Source organism: Canis aureus, chromosome 36, assembly GCF_053574225.1.
Source record: "Canis aureus isolate CA01 chromosome 36, VMU_Caureus_v.1.0, whole genome shotgun sequence".
NCBI lineage: Eukaryota > Metazoa > Chordata > Mammalia > Carnivora > Canidae > Canis > Canis aureus.
In genome coordinates this window covers 2964624-2986877 of record NC_135646.1, presented here as the reverse complement: position 1 = coordinate 2986877, position 22254 = coordinate 2964624, and the positions used below count along the sequence as shown (strand labels likewise).

The 22254-nt window shown below is 41.4% G+C and overlaps 1 long non-coding RNA gene across 1 annotated transcript in view; it reads right to left on the bottom strand.

Moving 5' to 3' along the window:
- Positions 1-5516: 5516 nt before the first annotated feature.
- Positions 5517-22254, bottom strand: part of LOC144306195 (uncharacterized) — a 31371-nt gene continuing 14633 nt past the window's right edge. Inside the window, exons 3-4 of the long non-coding RNA XR_013373200.1 lie at positions 6520-6644; positions 5517-5710 (exon numbers count right to left, since the gene is read on the bottom strand). This is a non-coding gene — a long non-coding RNA (uncharacterized LOC144306195). The remainder of the gene's footprint in view (positions 5711-6519; positions 6645-22254) is intronic.

Below are 22254 nucleotides of genomic sequence, written 5' to 3'. Positions count from 1 at the left end.
CGGCTGTTCCCAAGGTGCACTCCTGGGCCACCAGGCAGGGGTCAGCAAGGCCTGGGCTCCCGGGGCTGCCCTTCCCAACTCGGATGCAGTGATTTAAAACTTTACCTTGGGTGGGCACTTGACAGGATGAGCACTGGGTGTTTTTCTATATGTTGGCAAATTGAACACCAATAAAAAATAAATTTATATAAAAAAAAAGATTGAAGCTATGTAAAAATAAAATAAAATAAAACAAAATAAAATAAAATAATAAAATAAAATAAAATAAAATAAAATAAAATAAAATAAAATAAAATAAAATAATAAAACTTGACCTTGGTAGGAAGCCGTCTGGTGGCAGGCCTGGAACAGATCCAGCCTCTGGCTATGCCTTCTGTCCAGGGGAGCCATTCTGTCCAGCTCAGCAGTTACTGTTTTTTACAAGAGCATCCGCCTTGATGGGATTAGGAAGTTCTGACCTTTTTCTTTTCAAATATTTTATTTATTTATTTGAGAGAGAGCACAGGGGGAGCAGCAGGCAGGAGAGGGAGAAGCAGGCTGCTCCGATGCACGGCCAGGCTACATCCCAGGACCCTGACCTAAACCGAAGGCAGATGCTTAACCAACCTAGCCACCCAGGTGCCCCAAGAAAGTCCTGTCCTTTTTCTAATTACCTCCCCTTTTCTGGCAAACCCTAATAACCGAACTCAGTGGTGTTCAGAAGAGCCACAGAAACTTACCATTAGAAGGGATCGATGGCAGTCACTCCCCACACCCCTGGAAAAGTTAAGTTTCTGCATGCTGTCTTTTTCCTCATATTTCTTCTGCAGCTTTGGCCTAAAGCTTTGGGGGCCTGGTCTCCCCGGCTTCTACTGGAATAGGGTCGATGGTAACATCTGATTTAGCACTTATTTACTTTGTGATATAAACTTGATTACCTCATGGTGTTCTTTAAAAACGCCATTTCTTTGGATGGCTATGCCTACCCTGTGAAACACTATCCTCCTGGAGCGTACATTTGCTGTTGTTTTTCCCATTTACCTTCCTAAATGCCTGGAGGTTTTATAAGAAGTGCCCCAAATGCTAAAAGGGAATTAGAATCTGGTGGGAAAATTAGAATCAGGCCAAGATTTTCGTGCATGTCTTTTGACTTGAAATCCTATTCTGTTTCCTCTTACTGCCTCTAGCAGGAGCTCTAGAGGAAGATCTTGTTCTTAGGGCAGCCCCACTGCCCTCCACAGGCAAGCCCCTGATTCTAGCTGCGACAGCCTTCTTCACAGTTAGGTGACTGTTAGAAGGGCTGATGCCATAATACAGTGCAAATGAAAGGTAAATTGTGCAACCAAAATTTGCTCTAGGAGGTGGACTGATGCCTCTGGGGGAGAAGCTGCCTTAAGAAGCCTCAAGTCATGCAGAAAAGATGCAGTGCAGGACCCAAGGAACCCAAAGGAATATGCAAGGCAAGGATTGCCCGGTTGAATGCACTGCATGGAATGGCCATCGTACGTGAGAACAAGGTCACCACCGGTAGGTGCCTCAAGGAGGCTGGAAACAAGCAAGTGGCACATGAACTCTCGTCAGTAAGTGCCTTGGTGATCTGAGCTCTAGACTTGTCCTACAGATTTTCCTTTTTAGCCAGTGCCCTTTCTTCAAGTCAGATTCCAACCGGGCAGGGGGTGGGGTGTGGGGGTGTGGGTTGGGGAGGGGATCCAACCAGAGGTGTTCTACTTAAATTGAGAGTGGGGAGACCTGAAGCCCCGTGATGATTAATTTTACACGTCACCTTGACCACAGAGGACCCAGAGATTTAGTGAAGCATTCTTGTCAACGAATGTATTTCTAGATGGAATTAACACTGGAAGCCGTAGACTGAGTAAAGCACATTGTTCTAATCTAATGAGGTGGGGCCTCATCTAACCTAGTGAAGACCTGAACAGAACCAATATGGCGGACTGAGAGAGAATTTTTCTCTTTCTGCTTGATGGTGCTCAAACTGAAGACAAGCTGTCCTCTTCTGCCTTCAGACTCAGATTCAGACTGGACCTATACCAGTGGCTCTCCTGGGTCTCCAGCTTGCGGACTGTAAATCTTGGGACTTCTCAGCCCCCATAACCATGTGAGCTAATTCCTTATAATAAATCACTTCTCGTGTTGTTTCTGTTTCTCTAGAGAACCCAGACATATATATCCCCCTAATCACCCTTCCAATTTCCTCCTCCACTCATCCTCTCTAGGAGCTAGTATGTGTGCATTTAGGCAGGTTTCTGGATGGAGGCTCTAGCCAAAAAAAAAAAAAAAAAAAAAAAAGGTTATAAATTCCTAGGATATATACCAGTCAGTCATGTCAGAGCAGCCTCTGGCACGAGGATTACACTACAATTTACTGGACTTGGCCCATCTGTCTTCCTGGATTGCCTTTGACTGTCTGTCAACCCTGGAAATTATTTACCTCCCCAGAGTTTAGACTAATCCCTCGTTTTCTTCCTTTCATTGCCACACTGCTTATTCACCTGTCAGATGGCAACTATATTTCTTCTAGCTCCAGGGAGTTTACTTGCTTTGAACCTATTGGGTAGATTATAGGGTCTGGGAATCTTAATTTCTGGGAATTCCACAGACTCCTTTTTAACCATTGGAGAAATCTGGCCACAGCTTTTCAATTCTGTCTGTCTTTCACATTTCTTTAAATCTGAACCTATCACTGTATAAACGTTAAGAGAGAGGATACAAGGGCAAGCATGATTCTCCTGCTATTATGCTTCAAGCGCGAACCCAAGTTGTCCCTATAAAGTCCAGAATTCAGCAGCGTGGCGGGATGGCTCCCTACTTTCTTTTTGTACTATTGGGAAATGGAAGGTAAGGGTTGGGCCCTGTTGTCAAATTGGAACCCCAGGCACCAACCTTGACTCCTCCTGACCTCTTGTACCTACCCCCCCATTCAAGCTACCACAAGGTATTGTCAGTTCCACCCACTAAATACCTGTCCAGTCTTCCTACTTTTTTCTGTTCTCATTGTCACTGCAGAGAAGTCACACCTCATGTAAGGATTAGGCTCTAAAGAGTTGAGGCTAGGAGTACCTGGTTGAGCATCTGCCTTCAGCTCAGGGTGTGATCCTGGGGTCCTGGGATTGAGTCTCTCATCGGGCTCCTCACAAGGAGTCTGATTCTCCCTCTACCTATGTCTCTGCTTCTTCTCTCTGTGTGTCTCTCATGAATAAATAAATAAAATCTTTAAAAAAAGAGTTGAGGATAGCTGTGAGTTGTGTAGTTATGACTACCCTTGAGAATTCCTCAGGAAGATTCCTCAGTGGAGACAGACCTACTGCTTCTCAGCAAATGGAACACAATTTTCTCTCTAGTGTCAGAACACATTGCTATTTCTTCAGCTGAGCTCTAGATGAAGATGTTGGTTTGTAGTTCAGGGCCATATTGGATAAAAATGCATCCATATTTGAACCCTAGAATGACATTTCACACGATGAAATGTCTGGGCTCTCTCTGGGACACACATTCCCAGCAGTGGAGTGGAGTTGTCAGTATTACTGAAAATGGTATTTCTCTACATCTTCTGCTTTCTCCAATTCCCATCTCTCACCTTGTCACTTAGAGCATCTAATTGAATCAAGTAAACATACGACAACACTCCACCGTGTTGATTTTAAGGTACCAACGTCTGCTGTCTAAATTATAATAGGGGTCTTCTAAATAGACCATCATCCTCCAATATTAATATTCCTCAAACCATTTACCACATTGCGGCCAGAATGATTGCTCAAGAGCACAGAGTGTATCATGGTTCCTTCTTACTTCCCCGTGTAAAATTGTTCACCTGCTTCCCATTGTCCTGGGAAAGAGTGTAGAGTCCTTTGCATGACATGGGAGCCATTCACATTCTCTCTGCACTTTGCATGCTCTTCTCCCACCACACTTGTACCTAGCCTGCTGCCATTTCCAGTGAAATTCAACTACTTACACTCGCTAAAATAACAACACCTTCCTTTGCCCTTGGACTTTTGCACATGCCCTCTGTCTCCTTTTGCTTAACTAACTTCTCCTCATCCTTCAGAGCTCAGTGTAGGCATCATGTTCTCTGGGACCTTCGTCAAATATCTATAGCACTGCCACTTCACCCTCTGGCTAAGCCTTTGCATTTCTAATCCATGGGCAGTTCAAGGTCCCCATTGGAAGCCATTATTCCATATTTTTTAACACTCTAAGGAAACTTAGAGATGTAGAAACAGTTGTATTTCATGGGGTCATGCTGTTGAGTTGTTTTCCTTTAATGCCAGTTCAGTTACAGCTCAACACTGATAATGATAATAATAATAATTATTATTATTACAACCACATCAATAAGAACAAATACCAATGTTTGTAGTATATATGCTAGTCCTTCTAAGATATTTATACTTATATTTATATGTGATAACTATATTCATATCTATTTACCTAGGTGTATATATACTTTTATACACTATATAGATACTCTTCTAATATGCACAGAATTATTACATTCTCCTCTAACAGATAGGCAAGGAGGGTCACAGAGACACAAAGTAACTTGCCTGGTGGATCAGAGAAAACATGTTGCTTTTCAGTGAATCCAACACGGCTAGGCTTTCTTCTCGTGTTGGAACAAACTGGAAAAATCAGGATCTGAGTCCAGGAAGCCTGAGTCAAGAACCTGCCTAACCAGTGTACTCTTGGCTTCTCTCATCTGCTTGGCCTGGCCTCTGGGATAGAGCTCAGTTTGCAGTTCTTTCCCACCGACAATTACTCACTCCACAGCTCAATGGAAGTTCATGCTGTCTTGAATAGAGAAGGTATATATATATATTTTTTTTTATAAAAAGCCTAAGCCTTGAAAGACGTATTCTATAAGCATGAATAAATCCTCCACCATTACTGTTTACCATAATCAGAGGTCCTTTTCTCCAACAGTCTCTCTTTTAAAAAATTGTTGAATTCCACCCACGACCATGCTGAACATTTCCCCGGACTCCCCTGATCCAGGCATTATGCTATTTGTATTCATTAAAACTGATTAAGGTTTTCTTCATATTTATTACCAGTTTGACTTTCATAGCTGAGGCTTACTCTGCTATCAGCAGGATTCCTGGTCTCCTTTGGAAGTTTTCAAAGTGAAAATCCAAGAACACAAATGAATTCTGGCAGCCAGAAGTCTCTAATTTAGTGTGTGGGTTCAGCAAGATGAGAGGAGCTATATTTTAGGATAAAACAATTAGATAACCCTGAATTAAACCTATGGTGTACTCATCACATTCTTTTCTTGGATTCATGTGCAATGTAAATGTACTTGACATGATTCAATTATGACTTAAATTCCTGATTGCCAAAGCTAATCAGATAATAAAAGTATAACACACCAGCCATATTTACAAAAGTTGTGTAGAGCCATTGACCCTAGAAAGGACATGCTACCTCTAATTGTGCATTATGGGCAACATGGGCCCTATAAATCATAAAGAATAATCATTAAAATGCTAAAATAATGAGTTCAACGAAAGGTAGGGCTTTCCATTAAGTTTTATTAATACTGAAGAAGAATGAGATTATAAGTGGAGACAAACCATAGCATCTTTTTTTCTGGTTCACTGTGTAGATCCAACCTTGGGGCCCTTACCATGGTCACCAAATACCTCTTATCCCTTGCACATCTTGAACAAGCTCATCAGGAGGAAGCGTGCCGTGCATTCCTCTCAGGATTTTTCTGTTGAGGTAAGTAAAGATTTTAGCTTACAAAGAATACATATGTATAGTCATGGAACTTTCGATTTGCATCCCTGCAAACTACACACGTTGGTTGGAAACCATAGGTGTGGTCTAATGTTTGAGACATTCCTCCCCCTCCACCTCCCACCCCCATTTGCAAGGACACCAGCTGCTACTTATAAGAATATGTTGTATGCTATTTCTCTTCAGCACTCTGCTACCAAACATGCCTCAAGGAAAAGAGAAATCTGGAAGTAAACTGTCACCTATGGAGTCTTTCTACCCCGCATGCTTATGTTTGTATATAAAAAAAGACACTATCGCTTTTCTCAGAAGTGTGGTCTGCCTCTGGCTTGTAATTCTTCATGGGGGGGGGGGGGATTTTTTTTTTCTCCCAGTGACCTTAAATGCAAAGAGAATAAAGTTCTATAATTTGGAACAATGAATCCTTCCCACATTTCAAACTTGGCTGGAATCCTCTCTATCCCCTAAACACCTAGCGATTCTAAACTCCTGTTGACGTTCTATCGTCTGTGCTCTGCTAGATACGTACTCACTTTTCACGTGTTTACATCTTATCTTGCCAATGAGACCATGAGCTCCTCGAAGGCAAAGACTGTCTTTCACTGTTATGCATCCCTGCAGTCCCCAAGCTCAGCACCTTACACATTATAGGCACCTGGTTATTACTTTTGATGGCTTAATTTATCAGGAAGAGCCACTGGCTGACAACAAATCTAAGCTCCAAATTAGAGTCCCTGTGTCTTAGATCAGGGCTTCTCACACTTGAGTGTGCACATTGCTCACCTGGGGATCTTGTTACAACTTGGCTTCTGATTCCTAGAACTGTGGAGGTACCTGGGATGCTGCATTTCTCCCTCTGAGAGACTGCCAAAGTTGCTGGTTCAAGGATCTCACTTTGAGGAGCAAGGCTGAAATGTGAAGAAAGTCAGAAATGAATAAATCATCTAGCAATCACTTCTTTGCTTTTTATGCTTTTGCAGAGCCACACGTACATCACACTTCTGGTTGATGTGAATCTATCCAGTTCAGAGATTTTAGAAATATTCAGTCACCAATTAAAGGTCTTCTGCACCATAATAAGAGCTACTGTGGCAGGTAATTCATGGAGGTGCTAATTTGCATTTGTTCCCTGTATTTCTCATTCGTTTGTTCTGAGCAGGTAGTCAAGCCCATTCAAATTCTTTGCTTCAGAGATTCAAGAGGTGGGGGTCGGGGTGGCGGTGGGGGAGCAAGAGCTGCAGAAGACAACCCTTCTTTTTGTCTCTTTTGAAATCTGAGTGATTGAAAGGATCATTCTAGGTATTCTTTGGGGAGGGGAGAAGGAAAGAGAAATGGGTAACACTTGTGTCCAGGCCTATAAAGGGGAGGAAAATCAGTGTCTCTCATAAAATTAAGAACTACTTGTGAAGTGTGACAGGACCCTACAAGGGCAGTAGGCAGGCAGGGCACCAGACACCAGGCTCCTTCTCTGCCATGTACTGTGCCCTCTAAGGCATGGAAGCCACAGATTCCTGGGAATGCCTGGGCCCTGGAGATGGGTATCTCAGTAACAACCAGACTAGGCTGGTACTTGAAATGGACTCCGATGCTTTGGCACTGCACGACCTGCCCTATTCCAACAACCAAAGAAACACTGAATTCATGAGTTAAAAATGTGGAAAGAAGAAAAAGAAAAAAAGGAAGTGGAATTAGAAAAATGTTAGGGAATAAATTTCTCATTCCCCTAGCAAAAAAGAGTTTGCAACTGGGTTTAACACGATTTTAAAGAAGTAAGCCTAGGAGATAGTTTTTGTTTAGCCGAGTGTGAGAAGTAAGATTAATACTTGGTAGTCATCTATTGAGTGACAAATTTAAAGACAAAATCAAGTCATATCTCCATCCCTCCCCCTGGGCCACACACACACGTTTTCCCCCAACTCTCTAACCCTCCAACAACTTCCTATTTGCCTCAATCCCCTCAGTTGCTTCTGAGATGTTAAGTGGAAAAGGCCTACCAGGTCTGAAAGGTTTGGTACAAAAAAAAAAAAAAAAAAAAAGGAAGAAAGAAAGAAAGAAAGACAAAAGATTATACATTTCTGGTTACTATTTTTTAAAGTGATTGTGTGTTGACATAATGTGTTGACCACACTGGGTTAATTTCACCTGTTTCTCATTATTTCCCAAATTGCAGCTACTGGAAACCTTAAGGGCACTACATACACAGCTGGCATTTTACTTCTGCTGGCCTGCACTGCTCTGGGGATCCGCCCTCAGCCGACCTCCCCTCCCTCCCCTCCCTCCCCACCCAAGGGTCCTCCAGGCTACAGGCACCTGCCCACAAAGCCAAGGCAGCACATGCCACATGCTCGAGGTTGGCTCTGTCTGCAAACTTCCAGTCCAGGTCGGGTCTGGGCTCACCCTCGTGCAGGTTACTGCTTGGCCTTCCCCTCACTGCATTCAGCTAAAATTCTGCCCAAATGTCCCCTCTCCAGGGACGTTTTTCCTTACCACCCTAAGCCCATGCGCATCCTTCTTAAAGGCCTGGACCTGCTTCCTTTTTTCACATGACATCACATTGCTGGGCTCACCTGCACTCTTTCCCTCAAGGTCACCTCCAGCTTCTAGGAAAGTGCCTGCCATGTGGTGGGCACCTGGTAGACGATCATTGGATAATTGACTTAAGTGGTCATTCAAACGTGAGCTCTTGCTACCAACTCCTCATTTTGTTGGGAGTTTTGTGTACTTTTTTCATATTTAACTCTCACAGTAGATCTATAAATAAATACTACTGTAATCTAATTATACACTGGAGAAAATCAAGTCTTAGAAAAGTTAATTTAAAAATGTTTAGTTAATTTAAAAATGTTTAGGGGTACCTGGGTGGCTCAGCGGTTGAGCCTCTGCCTTGGGCTCAGGGTATAACCCCGGGGTCCTGGGACTGAGTCCCCCATTGGGCTCCTCGCAGGAAGCCTGCTTCTCCTTCTGCCTGTGTCTCTGCCTCTCTCTCTCTGTGTCTCTCGTGAATAAATAAATAAAATCTTTCCAAAAAATGCTTAGTGTCCCAAACACTTTACAGAGATTTACTTACTCAATCCTCATAGTGGTGCACTAATACTGGCTATTTTTACTGGACGGGTTAAGTAATTTGGTTCAGGTGGTTAAGTAATTTGCTTGAGGTCAAGTAGCCTGCAAGTGGTGGGGCTGAGAGAGAAAGCCTGGAGGGTCTGACCCCAAAATCCAAGCCCTTTTGCCTCAGGGCCAGGTTCACACATTCCCAAATGCAAAGCAGGTTTGACTACACCCCTACTCCCCCCACCCCCCAGAATGCCCGTACTGGGATACCTACTCTCAATGAGAGAAGACCCCCTCCTGGCACTTACCCCCACCTGCACTCTATTTCCACTACTCAAGTTCATTATCTTAAATACTGAAGACCCTATTAGGCTCCTCAAAATGTGTTTGATCTTCTGTACTTTCTCTTCTTTATAAAAAATACCACTAATTTGCTCAGTGTCCCAGATCTCAAACCTCACAGGCATTTGCCTTGTTGCCTTCACTTGTTGCTTCTGCCTACAAGTCTCTCTTCCCAATATTTTGCTTCTCTTCCTTCCCCCCCCCCATTCCTACTGCCATTCATGAAATTCAGGGGTTTGTCAAGGCAGACCTGGACTTTGGGAATAATATGTTAATTTTTCTGCTGTTGTCATTGCCTCCTCTTTAAACTCATCCTGATGAATGATGGAAATATTTTTAAATAAAACAAAAACAATCATTGTTGTGTTTTTAAAAAGTTTGGAATGTACTCCTTCTTGCCTAAAGGATAAAATTCTTTGAAGTTCATCCATTCAGTGTCATTCAATGTCATCCCCAGTTAGGGCTAACCTGTGTTTCAAGCCTTATCTTCCAAATACCACCGTATCTGACCTTCTGCACTCTGGCTGCTTTACTAGCTGTCGGGAAAACAGCCTTTGTATGTTTTCACCTTTGTCCTATTATTCTTGGCATCTGCTACTCAATGTACATTTTACATTCTTTAATACATCCTAACTTATATCGAACTCTCTCATATGGCTTTCTCTGAGCATCCCAGCCTGAAATGTTATTGTTCCCCTAAGCTCCTATACCAAGAAGATTTTGCATAGTTTACTCATGCAATATCTGCTCAGATTTAATCAAGATTCCTTGCACTGAAATGTTAATTCCTGTTCCATTGCCAAGTATCTTTCTTCCCCAGAGCCATATTCCCAGCAAGGGCTCTGATAAAACAAAAACAAAAACAAAAACATAATAATTTTGGAATAATCTATGTTAATAGATAGAATCCAGTATCACAAGAATTTCAGAATCAAGGATTGTACTTAAATTTGAGAAATTGGCATCTTTTTTTATCTCCAATGCTTTTATTTTGTTTACTTACATAAACCTTCTAGAACAAGACTGGAATCAGAATGATCATATTAATGATCAATGATCTTTAATTAACGATGAACTGGGGGAAAAGAAACAATAGTGGATTCCCTATAAGATGTTCTGTTTGTCCAGCCACCCTTTATGCAAATGAAATGATCGGATGCTAAATCTTACAACACTTTGCTTATAGAATCAGAGGAGAATTTAGAAATCAATCTGCCCAGCTACCTAATTTCACAGGAGAAGAAACATCAAGCTCAGACTAGACACAAAACCAATGGCAAATCAAGAAGCCAAACTTAGATTTTCTGAATCCCAGAAAATCCACCTTGCTGCCTCTTGTCTGGAGAAAAGACATTCTGCTCAACCTCACTGATGTTTCTGAATCATCTAAATTTGACTTACACACATATTCCATTTGGGATTGTCGTCATTACCCTGCCACATTAATTACTCGCAGTCAGGGTGTTGTTTATGGTTCACAATACGTTTCCACAGACATTGTCTGCAAATGTGACGCTCACAACTACCCTAGGATGTTGTTGTCAGCATGTCTAAAGCCAGAGGTAAGGTGGACTGGACAAACGTGAATGCATCAGATGTGACTGTCTAGGAATTCCCTGTCCCAACAAATGTATCTCTTCGTGATCCCTTAATCAAGGAACATCAGGTGCTTATTTTGTGGGGACACATGGCACCTGCTGATAAGGGTTTGAGAGAAAATTCCCATGCCACGTGCCGGGTTACGCATGTGAAATATCCAGTCATGGTTCTGTAGGGCCGCAGAGTGAGAGAGGTGCTGGACCCACGGTGCTGGGTGCTGGGACCCATAGTAAGCGTCTTCATAGAAGAGTTGAGCAGAACCTTGGAGCCCCAGCAGGATTTACATAATGGTGATGCCCAATCAACTTGTGCATTCATTCTTTCTGCCTATAAAATCTACACCTTATAAAGCATTTCTGTATTCTTCTTTACTTTATTTAGTCCTTTTGAGATCCTCACCCTTTAAATGAACAGTTCTCTCAGGCCTAAGACAGTCAGTGTAATCTCGAATATTACCCATTCTAGAGAAAATTCTTTTGAATGCTTGGTCCCTCTATTAAGTTGAAAATTAAATTCTCAAGAAGTAGGGCACCGGCGAGGGGAGGGGGAAGGCTTGGCATGGCTCAGCATAGCCCAGAGACCCTTGGCTCAACTTTGTCAGGCTAATGACGCAGCCATCTTCAACAGGCAGTAGGTGTAAGTGATGGAATGGAGCCTAATTTTGCTAACTGTGTATTAAACTGAATATTAAAAATAATATTAATAATATTTAATAAATATTAAATTAATAATTTAATAAATATTAAAAATATTACCAGAGTGCTGAGTCAACCATCAGAAATGGATTCTTCCCTCATTCACCAACATGAACTTCTGGTCATTGAATAGAGATGCCATGGTAAGGTGGCATTTTGTAATCTGTCAATTCCAAGAGGGTTTGAAAAAGACTTCTTGTGGCAGATTAGTCTAGAAATGCTTCATCCCCTTTCTCACATTGATTAAAGTGCTAGTTACAGGTTTGTTTTTTTTTTTTTTAAAGATTTTATCTATTCACGAGAGACACAGAGGGAGAGCGAGAGGCAGAGACACAGGCAGAAGGAGAAGCAGGCTCCATGCAGGGAGCCCAATGTGGGGCTCGATCCCGGGACTCAAGGATCACGCCCCGGGCCGAAGGCAGGCGCTAAACCTGCTGAGCCACCCAGGGATCCCATAGTCACAGGTTTTAAAAGTTCAGAGCTACAACTACTAAGTTAAAGGAATTAAGTTAAAGGAAATAAGTATCACACTATTATTATTTTATTTTAATTTTATTTTAATTTTCCACACTGAGCTGTCCATAGAAATTTAATACTATCTTTGACCTTTATACTTCAATTTGACCCACAGGCTCTATGTACTCCCCTCTCCCACACTTCTGGGGCTGCTCCTGTTGACACAGCTATTAAATGGCTAGCATTAGGACTGGTTTCTATGGTTGCAGAGTGAAAGATGGGTTTTCTATTATATGTTCTAGCACAATGAAAGCAAGGGGAACAGCCAAGCCTGTTGGAGAAAGTCTAAATGCCAAATTTAGATAAAGAGCCAGGAACTGAGAATGGGTTGGGAAACAAACTCAAAAAGCTGGACCTGTATGGATAGGGATTAAAATGAGAAAGGATCAAGTGTCTGATGTGCAGGTGGCCCGAGCCAGCTTTGGAAGCCCTGGAGCAGAACAGCCCGCACAGCATCCAACATGAGGAATAAGCTCAGGTACTTGCATTCATGATGACTGCCTTAGCCAGGCTCAGGAGGGGTGTCTTGAATGGCAAATGAGCACCTCTCTTTAGGGTGGTCCTTGGAAAATTGTCATAAAAAAAGAACAAATAAGCGAGTGAGACTCCATCATCCACTGAAGATGGGTCACAAAGGCCAATTGGCACATTGAGAAAGACACTCTTACTACCTTCTCAATATGGAGTGGTTCGCTGCTGGTCCAGACACACCACATATCTATAGATTAAAATGTTGCTCAGAGAAACACCCAAAATCTCACCAATTCCGTCATCCCATATCAGGATACCCCAATCAATCAGTGATATTTCCAGAACTGAGTTAAGAATTTGATTCCAATGAGAACTTTGAGGATCACACTACTTAGTACACAGGCGTGGTCATTTATGAAAGAGGACACCATTGCCTTATAAGGCTTAATGAAGCTTCCCCAGTGCCTCACCTAGTTATACTGGAGTGATAAACCCACCTGTCATTAACATTAAGGACTGTTATGACCATAATGTAACAGGGACATCAAAACCGTATTATATACTCATACCCTAATAGTACGAGCACTGCTTTAAGATAAATAGAGATTGATAAAATTCTTGAGAAAATTTGATGGACATTTTTGAGATTACTCTAAAGTAACCAATGCATTTATATCATCTCAACAGTGTTAGAATTTTCATTGTAAGGAAAAAAAAAAGAAATCATTTGGAAACAATATTATGTATGATACCTAAAGAGAATTTGTATTATTCTATTTCTCATGCTACAAATGTATAAAAAATACTCTTTAAGGGCAAATTATTGACTTAAATTATAATTTAGTTCCCCAGACCCCAGGGAGTTGTCTTTCTGGCAATGTTTTTCTTTCTTTCTTTTTTTTTTTTTTCTTAGTACACCAGCCAAATGTATTGAACACCCACTGTGTGCAAAGGCTTGCATTCAGGCAGCCCCTTCCCATGCTCGGAAAGCCAAGAAATAATTTTAAACCAAAAAAGTATAAAGTGGTGGTAAGTAGCAGTGTACAGGGCTAACTCAGTGAGCCAAGGGCATGGGGAAGGCAGGCATGTTACGGACATATATGTGGCATCTAAAACTGGTAACACACATGTTCTAATTCACAACACAGATATGTCAGGGATTTAAAAAAAAAAAAAAAAGCTGCCTTTGACCATGAAGAGCTGAACTTAGGTATGATCTGTTTTTGCAGAATGTCTGTGCCCTCCACCAAAGCCCCCTCATGCTTGTACTTGACATTTATACTCCTGAGGGAGCCATCCATTTTTCTGTCTTCAGAGTCCCTACTGATTCTGGCCCTGTTTCTCACCCCTGCAGTAGCGTGGGTGGCTAGAGCCATACTCTGACTTTATAAGAAAGGAACTGCTATTCACTGCTATTAGGGAAACAGTAGTACAGAGACAATAATACACTGCTTAAAACCGAAAGACTTAGCAAAAATCCCTACTCCTCCATTTCCAATTTAGAGGACTATGGGCAAGTTTCTTAACTCCTCTGTGTCTCAGTCTTCTCATCTATAAGATGGGAGCAGTAACAGCATCTATCTTGTAGGGTCATTGTGAGGACAGAATGAGAGGCTACATCCATCAGGCTCAGCTGGCATATATTGATGATAATTAAAAGATAGCTATCATTCATTGGCTCTTTGGGGAAAATGTGCTTGGAAGCCCCATTTGTCACTTAGAAATGTACACATAGAAACTGCCCGTTTTGTGTTGAGGAGCAGAAAAACTGATCAAATATACTTGAAAGAATGAGTATACAGACAATGGCCAAATTATATATGAAAATAAAACTGTGGCAACCTGCAGCAAGCAGCCCAAGAAGACAGCCTGTCTTCTGTAAGCAATCCAAGAAGTCAACTACTATCCGAAGAGTGTATTCCAGGAGACCAAACAATAATCCCTGTAAGAATCACCCCCAAACAGCTAGGGCTTGATTTAGTAACCAATATTTTCTCTAATTTTTGCCCCAGCTTCTAACTTAGGACCACACAGTGAAGGTCAAATATGTACCTTTAACTAGTCATATATAAGATGCCCCGCACTGGGCACTGGGATGCTCAGTGGTTGAGCATCTGCCTTTGGCTCAGGTTGTGAAATAAAATCTTTTTTTAAAAAAAGGATGCCCCAGATGTAGTTAGTCTTCTTCAAGTCCAGCTTCCTCATGCCAACAGCCTCTACTTGGGACCCACATTCACTTAGGGCACACCTAAAGCCCTCCTTTCTCTTTACTTGCTTGTGATGAGTAGAAGGGAAGGATGATATTCACAGACATAAGTGACCTCCTCTACAATCTAATTTTGGTTCTGGGCAAAAATGACAATTTTATTCATAATAAATAAAAATTAGACTAGACCCATATAAGGGTTTTTAAATGTAACAGTCACAAATTGGGGAGTGCTAAATATAACTTTCTTTCATTTTCATCAATAAACCCAGCTTAGTTTCAGAGCCCATATTTCTGCTTGGGAGTGGAAGAAAAATAACAAGCCTTTCAGGGTAGGTTAATTTTTCATTTGAAAAATGGTCTCTTTTGGGCTAACTTTTCAGGGGAAATTCTGTTTTGTCCATTGCTTTCCCCTTGCGCCAATTCCCTTTTTTCCCCTTACCTGGCACCTTGGCCACAGAAGAAGATCCAGAGGGTTCTCTCATTCTAGTGCAGTCTTACAGTTTTCTCTGGCTCCCCCTGACCTCCAGGTGAGGTGCATTTCACCTATCCTGGCCTTCAGACAACAGTCTCTGTTATCAACGTCCCAGTGTTGTAGCCCCTGGCTTGTTCTGGGGTAGTCTTGACTCATAGGTGCTTGATGGTGTCGCTGATATTTGTAGACTTAGTCCAGCCTCCATTCAACCCCTAGTTTTGAACTTCCCACTAGCCACCTCTGCAATAGCATCCTGCCATGACCCCCATGTACACACTGGCAGAGCCATAGGAGTAGTTCTAGTGAATGGAGTGTGAGCAGAAGTGTAATGGGGTCCTTTGGGGGGCTGAGAGAGTAGAGAAAGGCTTAATAGTGCTCTGGAATCTCTCTTTTCTGCCATGAGCATGGAGGCCTTAAGTTATGACAGCAGAGGGTTCGTGATGGGAAGCAGTATTGATCATCTAGCCACAATGAGAGGGCAAGCTGTCATAAGAGATAACTAGACCCACAGCAGGCTTTATGAGAGTTGGAAATAAAGAGGTTTGGTATCTATGTGTTACTACAGCATAACTTAGCCTGTCCTGACTTTTACAGAGTATTACCCAAGCTTTTTATTTTCTGTACTCTGATGCTTTGACCTCTGGTGCCCTGCTAACTAACCCGGAGAGTCTATCCCTTCTAGAGTTAACAGACTCCTAAAGATATAAACAACTCACCTGTGAGCACACTTTTCAAATACAAAGTAACCAACTGATATAATGATTGTCCTTCTCTGATTGACTTACTTCGCTCATATGGGGAATATAAAAAAATAGTGAAAAGGATTATAGGGGAAAGGACAGAAAATGAGTGGGAAAAATCAGAGAAGGTGACAAAACATGAGAGACTCCTAACTCTGGGAAATGAACAAGGGGTAGTGGAAGGGGAGGTGGGTGGGGGGATAGGGTGACTGGGTGATGGGCACTGAGGGGGACACTTGACAGGATGAGCACTGGGTGTTATACTATATGTTGGCAAATCGAACTCCAATAAATATATATATATTAAAATATATAATATTTTATATATACATTAAAAAAACTAACCAATCTAGAACCCATATCCCAACCATTGTCTTCCTTGGCTCTCATGCTCTGAGCAACTATCCACCAGCTCTAATCACCTCAGGGCACAGACTAAACATTAAGACAGGCTCTATATTCCAGAACACGCTGAATCTTTTCAAAGTACCCTGCTTACCATATTTCACCAGTTTTCTCTCAAGGAAACTACAGTGAAGGTTCTTATCCACAGCTTTCCTCTTCTCCTGATTCCTTGTATGCCTGCCCCCATGGACTAGTGGGGCCCCTCCTCTTGGGAACTGTGAGGAACACCCTATCTTTCTTTTTTTTTCACTCTTTCAATAGCAATTGTTTTTTCATCCGCTGTCCTTACTATACCTCATATTTGCTATGAATACACTGTAGTTTAAAACAGAGTGATTATTACTACCAATAGGATTATGAGCAACTTGGTGGCAGACACATGTATATGGTTCTTTATTATTTTTTTTAGTGTTTTAGATTTTATTTATTTTTCATGACAGACACAGAGAGAGAGGCAGGGACACAGGCAGAGGGAGAAGCAGGATCCCTGCGGGGACCCCAATGTGGGACTCAATCCCAGGACCCCAGGGTCACGGCCTGAGCCAAAGGCAGATGCTCAACCACTGAGCCACCCAGGTGCCCCTCATATGGCTCTTTAGAAGGCAGTCTGTCATTCAGTGTTTGGCACATAGTAGTGTATAGTCAAATCTACGTACTAGTATATGTAGTTTATATATACCATACTGTAGTATGTATAAACTCTACAACACACAAAGCTATAGGCTAGTATATAGTAGTATATAGTCAAAAATGATAAATTCAGTGAATTAATGGGAATAACACAAATCACTATATACAATCTGTTTCTTCAAGATAGGAGAATAGCAATGCTAAAACCATCAGGAATATCCACCTTTGAAAGTAGCTGGGAGAAAGAAAGAATGAACGGAACGTTATGAAGAAAACCATCACAGCATAGATCCATGGATGCCAGCCAAAGTGCTCCAGCAAGGAATGGGGATAAACAGATTTTAAGGAGTGTTAAAAAGAAAATAAAAGAAAAAAAAAGCAACAATAGTGAACACAAGCATTGTTCTTAGAGAGTACATTGATGTTATAAACCTGACCGATATGAACTTGGGAATTAGGGAACACTACCTTCTGATAGTTATACACCTGAAGATCAACACACAATGGATCCTATCACAGATATGCTAAGAAATGGGAAATAGCAGACAAATAAAAATGGAAGGAAATGTACTATTACAAATTGGGAAACTTACTCTCAAACAAAATGTGCCAGTTGATATGACAGGACTAAATTTAGATTGATGGCAGGGAAGTTTCCTGATGAAGAGACATTAAAACTGAGACTTACGGAACTAAATGTAATCTGATTGAAAATATAAACCCATCTGACAAATGAAGAGAGGTGTGTTCCACAGGATCCCAGAAATGAAGAGTCATGAGGGGAGAAGTCTCAGCCTCGAGACTTTGGGTGTCAGCAAAGCCATCACCGATGTGGTGGCAGATGCAGGACTCCCCCAGCAAGGTGCTAATTGCCCTGAACAGCCAGCTCCCTTATCTCTGCTAATAAACCTTAGCTTCCACTATCAGACTTTCAGTTCATCCCCCATCCCCTGTTCTGAATCCACGCCAAACTTCTGATTACAGTTTGGCTTCCCACGGAGGTACGCCTGCAGAGAAAAGTATACACTGATCATGTGAACTTTGAGGCACTTCTGATTTCTAGTGGTGGTTTCTTGTAGTTAATTAATAAAGTAATTTCTGATCGTGATTTGCCTTTGCATAAAAGTGACAACAGAGAGAAAGTGATGTGCATAGGTGTCTTGTTTCTTGTACCTTTTAAGTGTGTCATTGCAGATTGACAAATTATTGTTCCCATTTCTGCCTGAGGTTCAGGAGGGCTGCGGTCAGCTTCATGTAAACGACTTCATTGGAACTTTACTGTCAAGAGAGCCCTGCAGACCTGATGACAGTCAAACGACTTTCAAAGCAGGCTAGATCCTGGGACACGGCGACCTTCTTGAGAAGTCCTACCTCTCCTTAGGAACAGCCATTAGGTCCACCTTTCTCTCCACCACATGCTTCCTCAACTACTAGTAAAACGATGGGAGTGGAACCACGTGATACATACTTCAGTATGTTCACTTGTTTAGCATTGAAGATGCTTACGCAGAAATTAGATGGTCACTTAACACCTAAACAGATGCTTTCAAGGCTATTAGATGAGGTATATGACCCAAGGTCACTCTAGCCTCTGAATGAATGGATGAATAATAATGTGCTTTAATTTAGGGTTATTCCTTCCTTTTGATAACTGAGGTCTAGGGACTGACTTTCTCATTCCTTAGGATGAATTCTTCATATAAGTAAACTTTAGCAAGGACCAAGTTTCCCCTCGGGTCTTCCAGAAATACTCAGAGCAGGATCCCAGCAGGAAATTCAACTCAGACCCAACTGGCTTGCACCGGACACAGTAGGTCCCAAGTATAAGGCTAATTAGAGAAGGTAAGGACCTAGGTTGGGGAGAAATAATATACATACATACAATATATGTATCTGTATGTCCAGAGACGAGGCTGGATAACAAAAGACACAGGGCATTGAGAAGTTGGCCAATGGCACACAGAAGCGGTAAGAAGCAGAAAATTGCTGAATGGTCAGAGTTTAGCATCTGGAAAAGGATCAAGAGTGGAGATGAGAAATCCCAGTTTCCTTGCTGCAATGTTGGAAGGGTGGAGGATTCACGTGGTGGAGGCTGGCAGATGCTGCAGACCGCTGGATTTTACTTTCCTAGAGTAAAATTCCTAGGGCTTGGCTGTGTTACCCCAGCTTCATCCCTGATTCAGTAAGTGGTAGCTTTTATTACTGAAAGTGCTCTGTCTTATAATGTATCGATGTAAAACAGGATACATAATGCAAATAGATGGGTATAATTAATCTCATATGGCACACGAAGAGCAAAGAGATGCCAACACAAATCATTGCCCTGGAGCCGTGATGTTTTGCTGCCCTTGGAATCAGTGACACAGATTTTGTTATAGGTGAAACTGTAATATAATGAGATCCTTCTGGTGGATTTGGTAACTAAGTCCTCTTGGACGAGGTCCATTCAGAGCACATGCCACAGAATTCCATATGCTAAGCAGTCATCTATGAATACACTGTATTTTAATGGTGTCCCTCAATTTAAAAAAATGCCATTCGAGTGGGTAAATATATGGCTATGCATTTGACTTTATTTCTTTTTCTAGTATATTCCCAAACTAGACATACTAGAACTTTAAGCAGAATGGAGATCTTCCAAATTTTAGAGTCAAAGTTTATGTAGTTGAGAGAAGTAGTGGATAACAGGTTTTTGCTAAAGTTATTCTGGTTGTAGTAGCAGTAGTGGTAGTACTTGTAATAATAGAATGCTTACAATGTGCAAGGTGGCTTCCTACCTGCTTCAGATGCATCACTTTTGCTTCATCCTTACAAAAGTATCAACTAAGCAGAGGTTTTTTTTTTCCATTTTAAGATAAGAATCTCAACTTTCACTCTCCCAAGGATGTATAATTATCAACTGTATAATTATTAAGTGTCAGAAGGAGATTTTGAATCCAAGCCTGTCTGGCTCTAGAGCCACATTATTGACTGCTACTCAATATTGCTCTTTTTTCCTTAGCAACAAATCCAGAACAAATATCTCTGAGCTTATTTGTTAGCTTTCCTATTACTCAGACAACAGAACCATTTCAAACCTGAGAGTTTTAATCAATAAGTATTTCTTGAATATCTAGAATGTGTTCAGCAAAGATAAAAAGCAGGAGAGATGACCTGAGCCTTAAGAAGTTTGCAACCTTGGGCAGCCCCAGTAGCTCAGCGGTTTAGCACCGCCTTCAGCCCAGTGCCTGATCCTGGAGACCTGGGATCAAGTCCCACGTCGGGCTCCCTGCATGGAGCCTGCTTCTGTCTCTGCCTGTGTCTCTGCCTCTCTCTCAATCTCTGTCTCTCATGAATAAATAAATAAATAAAATCTTTAAAAAAAAAAGAAGTTTGCAACCTTAAGTTGGAAGAAGAAAAGAACCCACATAAAATAATAACAAACAGAACAGAAATGAACAGAATTAATGGAGGAAAGTAAAGCACATGGTCCAATTCCAACTGTCTGAGATGATGGGATCGCTGGGAGATAAAGTGACTGGCAGATTTAAAAGAGATAAGCCTTGATCTGAGTCTGGGAAAAAGATGAAATCTCTGTTATATGCTCGATGTCTTAATACATTTATAAATACATAAAAATATATTAATACATTTATATACCCATGCACACATACAAATGAATCACATTTTTAAAAAGTGTGCAATAAACATAAATACCTGAAAGTATACGAAACACAGGTGTATGGCATGATGAGTAAATATAAAGTGAACACAATATAACTGCCTCCTGGGTCAAGAAATTGAACATAACTGGTTTCGAGAATCTCCCCATGTGTTCTTCCCAATCCAAACCCAATGAAGCACATTTGATGACCTTTTATGAGATGAATAAAAGAAAAAACTGTAAGTAAGGGCCCAGCAATTATGTTCCTGGCAGTTTCATGTTTTATATTAGAAGTGGCTTCAGGCATAGACAAAGTAAAAATCCAATTGTGTCTTTAAAGACAGAAAGCCTTGCCAATAATCAAGCTGGTCTCCACTCAACCAACCCTGAATGTATCTTGTGATGAATAACCGACCAACGAGGCATTTCTCAAGTAGCATCCAGATGTTGCTGACTGAGACATCCTTCTGCCACCATGACAAATAGGGCAGAATTAAGTGCGTGGCAAGCATGTGACACAAAGGTAGCCATGCCCATCTTGGCAGGACCCTCCCATTCAGCTGCAGACCCCAATGCTGAATAATCTGAATGAGCACCACTGAACAAAGGGTAAGCCCACCCCTGCTTGATGCAACTCTAATCCTGCCCCAGCTGGGCCTCATTAGGTTCAAGGAATGGAACAATCATATTTTCTGAAACACACAGTAACAAGAAAAGCCTAATTAGAGAGCAGAGGGTAGAAGTTTAGCGGCCCTAATAAATATGATGTGCTGAATGCATTATCTATTTGGCAGAAAACAAATTATGGAGTAATCTGCAGTATTCAGATAGTTTAATTTATGGCAGCTCATTTAAGGAAACGCTTTAACCCAGCATTTTGAGATCATAAAGCACATTTTAACAAGTGCAAGCATGATTTTCTGGAATGTAGAGAGATTCTTAAGGGATGGAAATTTTCTGGAATATATTGAGACTATTTGAATAATGTTTTAAAGATTAATTAGTTCACAAATGCTATTCCAGCAACTTGATATTACTAAATGATGGGGAAAACATCTCTTCGTATTTTTTTTTTCTGAAATGCATGGAAAATTATCCATCAGACAATTATTTTATGGACCCATTTGATCTTTAATCACTGTTGCTTAAATAGCATTCAGTTGTCTTCTGTTGTGCTCAGAAAGCCATCCTGCAGCCCTCCAATTTCCTACCTGCCTCAATTCTCCCTACCTGTTGGGCTCTGCCCATAGTGGCCTACTTTCTAATGTCTACCAGGCTACTTCAGGGCTCATAGATCTAGCATTGACTCCTTCTCTCTACTTGAAATGCTCTTCAGCTGATTTTCATGATTGGCTTCTTCTTATAGCTTATTTCCCATCTCTCTTCTGCAGAGATATCTTCTCTGACCACTCTCTATTCAAAGATGTGAAGACACTCTTTTATTCCTCTCTCTGATTGCCTTCACAGCACTTAGGACTGCTAGGAATTGACTCAAGAGTTCACTTGTTCCCTGTATCTCCATTTAGGACATCCATTCTACCAAGCAGGGATGTTGTCTTGCTCATTCATCTTCAACTTCCACTGCCAAGAACAGGACCTGGAAGATGGGAGGTGTCCCTCATAATAATGGAAATATGAAGTAGTGAAAAAAAAAATGGAAAGAACCTTAGGTAGATCTTGGCTCTAGAACTGTGAAAAGTCAATTCAATTTCATAAGATACATTTTAGAAATCAAATGTTCTTAA